General features: G+C 34.6%; 1 long non-coding RNA gene across 1 annotated transcript; it reads right to left on the bottom strand.

Annotated features, from left to right (window-relative positions):
- Positions 1 to 362: 362 nt before the first annotated feature.
- LOC114190084 lies at positions 363 to 1,831 on the bottom strand. The gene is made up of 3 exons (XR_003605765.1): positions 1,811 to 1,831; positions 1,620 to 1,693; positions 363 to 448 (listed from the first exon to the last, which is right to left on the bottom strand). It is a non-coding gene; the product is annotated as an uncharacterized LOC114190084 (long non-coding RNA).
- Positions 1,832 to 6,067: the final 4,236 nt, after the last annotated feature.

Below are 6,067 nucleotides of genomic sequence, written 5' to 3'. Positions count from 1 at the left end.
AGTAATTTGGATCACTCTTTCCTTAATTTACTTTATCGGTTATTGTTCTACACTTTGCAATTTATTTTATTGTAATTTACATTGCAAAACTTTTATCTCCACTTTCTTCTTTATCTATTGTAACGTCCCAATTTAGTAGAATAATTCTAATTTATAGAACGCCTCATGTTTATAGTATAAAATAGAGCACCGGCATAAAGTATATTAGAATTAACCTTTTATAGTTATCCCAAATTATACTGGAATGGAAGTCCAAAGACACAACACAATGCCATGAAAAGAATCTAAACACAGATTAGATTAAACTGGAAATTTGCTCAAAGAGCAAGAAACTACAAAATAACATTACCCAAGAAGAAATGCTCAACAATGAGCAATAAAGGACCTAGGAGGCCTAACTACATCGCAGCCTTCCCGCCAACATCACGATCACCAAGAGTCTCCACATCTGATCACACCAAGGATTTGGTGATCATCGCAAAAGGAAAAAGCCAAAGAAGAGAATAGACACAAAGAGAAAGGGTAAGCTAGAGTAAAATATTTAACATGTTATTGAGCAAGCATATTATAAAACAGGTTATAGACAAGCAAAGCAGTAAGCAACCAAACATGTGAAAGCAAACAATTAAAGGACTCTCTAACTCAATATCTGGATCATACTCTTGATATAGAATTCTAAAGGAAGTATGTGCCTGTGCTGGCTTCTAAACTCTGCAGAGTCTAGACGCAAGGGGTTATCACCCAACCACACACATAGTTAATCCTCTAATGTCTTGGGCCCAATATGTCCCAAGACTAGGACCTCCTGCCACTCTCACCACATAAATTATTCTACTCTATGTGAGCGTGAATAATTTTTAGAGTTCAGGATACCTTCCTTTATCTAGACATCTCCTATATCAAGGTATACACTAACCACCATCACCAAGAGTTTCCTTGAAACTCTTTTACCAACAATTTCCACATGCCATCTCAATCATTCAAGTCTCATGCCAATCCACCACCAATCAAACAAGTCATGTTTTCCATTTCATACTCAACACAACAAGATTTCATTTAATTTCATACTTTATAAATGCATACCAGGACATACATATATCACAAAATAATATTTATCCCAAATAAATGAGTGCCAACATTTAAGTACCTGCAATTCCATACAATCAAGCACAACACACAACCATAATTCTTATACCAAAATTCCTAAGAAAATTTATTATCACAAAACCAAAATCGCTGCAGTAATGCATGACACATGTCTCAAGCTACAGACATCTAATCGACGATCCAACCGGTCAAACCATAAAATAGCATGTTATTAACCAAATGTCAAAATTTGAGCTCAATCCAACGGTTAATGAGTCAGAAAAGTCAATTTTACTAAAACTGCCCATATCAGAAAAATACACAGTCGTCCAACGAGTCAAGGAACTCGCCCAGCGACTATGCGACGCATCAGAATACGAGAAAAGACGTCAAACATCACAGTTTCATGAATATTTGAACCCCTAACTCAGAAAGATACCAAAACTAACGTTTTCCAATCATTTAAGCATAAAACAGAAACGAAAACAAACCACATATTTCAAAAACGCGAAAAAGAACCTAGCTTCCCTTACCTTCTTAGATGCTAGCAAACGCCACCAGGTACGAAACCAAGGGGTACCACAGCTCTAAGAATTCAAACAGTGAGCTGGAAATGTGAACAACAGATCAAAACGTACGTAAAAGGTTAAACCCTAACCAGAACAATATACCCAAACGGTAAAAATGTGAAGAAAGGACCAAGGAGCTTCAAAGTTCGACTTACTTGGAGGTATAATGCTCTTAGCTAGCTTGGAGAGGAGTGAATCTTTGTGTCCTAGCAGAACTTTTACTGGAGGAAAGAAAAGGGGAGGGAGAATCTGATTTCTGCAAATGAGACAGAATGCATGGGGGTTAGGGGCTGAAAATAGGTATTGGTCCCCTTACTAGGCTGGCCTTAGGCCCACGACAGGCTAGGCCCAAACACCTATAAAGCTTAAAGGAAAAAGGGGTTTACAATCTCCCTAACAACAAAAGTTTTTCGTCCTCGAAAAATAAGACTTACTAGAAAAGATGTGGATATGACCTCCCCATGTCCTCCTCTAGCTCCCAAGTAGAGTCACCTATCCTCCGGTCCCAACTGACCTTAACAAGACTGGTGGCTCTCCCCTTCTGTTCCCTAACTTGGCGATCTACTATAGCCACTGGTTGTACCTCCGCTCTGAGATCCTCCCTGACTTGCACATCTTCAGCCTCCAACACATGTGACGGGTCAAACACATACTTTTGTAGTTGGGAAACATGGAAAACTGGGTGGAGATTAGCCAACTAGGTTGGCAATGTAATCTCATAAGCCACAAGTCTCATCCTCCTAAAGATCTCATATGGACCCAAGAATTTAGGAGAAAGCTTCTTTGAGCTAATAGCCCTTCCCACACAAGTGGTTCGGGTCACCCTTAAGAAAACATGATCCCTAGTTGCAAACTCTAAGGGTCTCCTCCGCCGATCTGCATAAGCTTTCTGCATACTCTGAGATGCTTGCAACCTATCTCTCACCAATTGCACCTTCTCCGTGGTTTGTTGCAACAGCTCAGGTCCAACCAAAACTGATTCACCGTCCTGATACCAACACAAGGGAGTCTTACACCTTTTCTCGTACAAAGTCTCATAAGGCGCCATCCCGATACTCGCCTGATAACTATTGTTATAGGTAAACTCCACCAGTGGTAACACTTCATCCCAACGATCCAGATGATCCAAGATGCACGTCCTCAACAAGTCCTCCAAGGACTGAATCACCCTCTCTGATTGCCCATCTGTTTGAGGATGATAAGCAGCAAAACTCATCCTCAACCTGCTCCCCAAAGCATCCTGCAGTGTCTGTCAGAACCTAGAAGTAAATCGGGGGTCTCTGTCAGACACTATGTTACTTGGTACACCATGTAGTCTCACTATCTCCTTGATGTAGAGCTGAGTCAACTTGGCCATAGACATCTTGATATTCACCTCCAAGAAGTGGGCACTCTTAGTCAACCTGTCTACCACAACCTATATATCATCATGACCTCTCACGGTTCGTGGCAAATGGGTAACAAAATCCATAGCTATGCTATCCCACTTCTACATCGAAATATCCAACGGTTGGAGCGTCCCACCGGGTCTCTGATGCTCCACCTTCGCCTTTTGGCAAGTCAAACATGCAGATAGAAACTGGGCAACGTCCTTCTTCATACCTTGCCACCAGAAGGTTTTCTTGAGGTCTTGGTACATCTTAGTCATGCCAGGGTACAAACTAAGACGACTCTTCTGCCCTTCCTTAAGAATCAACCTTCTCACCTCAGCATCACCAAACACACAGATAAGGCCTCTGAATCTCAACACGCCATCATCACCCAAGGCAAACTCATTAGCCTTATCTGATCCAAGCTGTTCTTTCACCTTCTGTAAACTATCATTCGCTGCTTGCCTCTCCTTAATCAAGTTCAGGAAGTCACTAGATATAGTTAATGCACTACATCTAATGAACTTTGGATTCAACCCAACCTGAAGCTTGAAGGATCCTTTATGTCCCACCAACCAATTTGTATCTGATATACTGACTCACTTTCCATATGCTCTCTATTACATCTTGTAGGTTTTTTTTTTTACCAAGATCTCATATAAACTCAAGTCTCGAACTAAAACATGTTAGTTGTCAATTCACATCACCTTATTCCATCCTTGAAGTTCAATCGACTTAATCACATGCGATACTTGGCCTACTGCCATACATCAATACCCTTGGTCACCTTTATTCATAGCTATCCACATACATAAGTTTGTTAACTTGTTACGAAAGAATCCGCTTCGAATTGATTTGGTTCACCCATTAACATTGAAAATAGTATCAAATCAAAATTATTGAGAAACAATATGATAATAAACCGAATCTTGATTGTATTTTAATGATTAATAATAGTTTGTCAAATTGAACATATTCTAAAAGACTTTGTATTAAACATGTTTCATGAGAAATTAGCATCCAATTAGAGACGACAAATAAACCTATCTCGTGAATATTGTTCGAACTCGTTCCCGTTTTGATGGAGAATCCCGCATTGATTGGATATGGGTATGGAGAATCCCCAACTTTTTTTAATTGAGTATGAGAATATACATATCCCCACAATAATATCCGTCCCCGCCACATCTCCTTCTCCATTTAAATTATTAAAATATTCACAATTAATTAAGTAACCCTATATATATATATATATATATATATATATATATATATATATATATATATATATATATATATATATATACTTTCTATTTTTTATTTTTTCTAATTATTTGGTTTGTCATGAAATTCATTCACATATCCAATATATTTTTCATCTTATTATAATCTTTATGTAATTATGTTAAAATGATTTATGTCAATTAAAAAAATTTTATGTCTCACATTTGAATATTTCTAGTATTTTTTAAAATTTTTATTTATTATATATTTTTCTTTCACATGAGAATGTTTAATACTCTCAATTTAAGTGTTTAATAGCATAAACCTTTCATTTACTAGTAATATAAAAAAAAATATTATTTACTTATTATTATTCATTTTTGTTTCATTTGAAGAATTCTTTTGTTTCGCTAAAAATATTTTCGTTATTTCTCAACCATTGAGTATATATGTTGATATTTGAAAAATTTTCTTAGATCTCTAAGTTATTTTTTATCTTATCATACCCTTAATTATACATTTGTTTTTCTTTGTGCGATTTCTCTTAATAGTCTCTCAAATTATTTATAAGACACACATTTGTTAATTTTTTTATATTTTTATTTGTTGTTTATTTTAATCTTGTAGAATACTATTTCGATATATTTTATCTAACTTCTTTTTTATTTTCTAACTCATGATCAATCATACTGTAATTTTTTCACTATAATTGTGTAAATAAATTTTATTTACTACAATATAAAAATTTAATGTAATTGTTATGAATATTTTTTTATCACCATCCAATTGGAGTTCAAAAGATACAAGATCTATGTCAAAATTTTATTATTATGTTTATTATTTATTCTTTGCGTCACTTTGATTAAGTAATGTATTATAACTTTTATTAGTGTATAAAAAAGAGATTTATTAGAATTTAAAAAATTGAAGTAAACAAACATTTAAAATATATTTTAATTTGAATATTTGTTTTCCTTTTATATTTTTTAAAAAGGTTTTTAAATTTTATCAATCAGGTTTCATTAATGTTTGCAAATTTAATAAATGTTTTGGTTTTCATAAAATTTATTTGGTATTCTAATCTAAAATGTAAACAATTATAATTTATTTCAAAGTATTTGATATTGAAGAAACAATCATCCTCCTAATATTGAATATTTGATAATATTATGTTTTCTTTACATAATTTTTATTATTTTATAAAAATTAATTAAAATTAATATTGAATTATAAGAAAATAGGTACGAGTATGGGTACGAGATTATACTTGTTACCTGATGAGGATGAGGATGAAACAAAAGTATGATACCCATTGGATTTGGGTATAAGGATGATGATGTACGGGAATGAATATGAGATAGCACAACCCGTCTTGCTTGCCCGCAGTGTTGTCATCCCTACATCTAACCTAATAAATGCATATATTGAAATCTTCTTAAACTTCCTATATGTTGGGATGGTTTCTTGCACTTACTTTGTAATGGTCTAGTATACATAACCTCTTTTGTCTTCTCATTATTTGATGTATTAATATGTGTGATTAGACCTTCACTCAAACATTTGATATCTCATTTTCTTATTAATTTCATATTTAATACTATGCTTCTTCATACCATAGTACAACTCCAAGTATGTCTCATCTCCAACAAGTTTCAACACTGTTTGTTCAACACATAGGTGGCCACATTGTCATGTGAGCGATATATCTTATGGTCGTTGGTCTCACGTATTAAAACTTCATGCATCAACATCACACATTAACACTTGGACAACCTTCATTGTTTTTTAGCATAATCACATAAAGGAGAGAAAATTGTC

This window comes from Vigna unguiculata, chromosome 7 (genome assembly GCF_004118075.2).
Source record: "Vigna unguiculata cultivar IT97K-499-35 chromosome 7, ASM411807v1, whole genome shotgun sequence".
Taxonomy (NCBI): Eukaryota; Viridiplantae; Streptophyta; class Magnoliopsida; order Fabales; family Fabaceae; genus Vigna; species Vigna unguiculata.
Note: the sequence above shows the minus strand (reverse complement) of the source record. Positions and strands in the feature narration are given on the sequence as shown.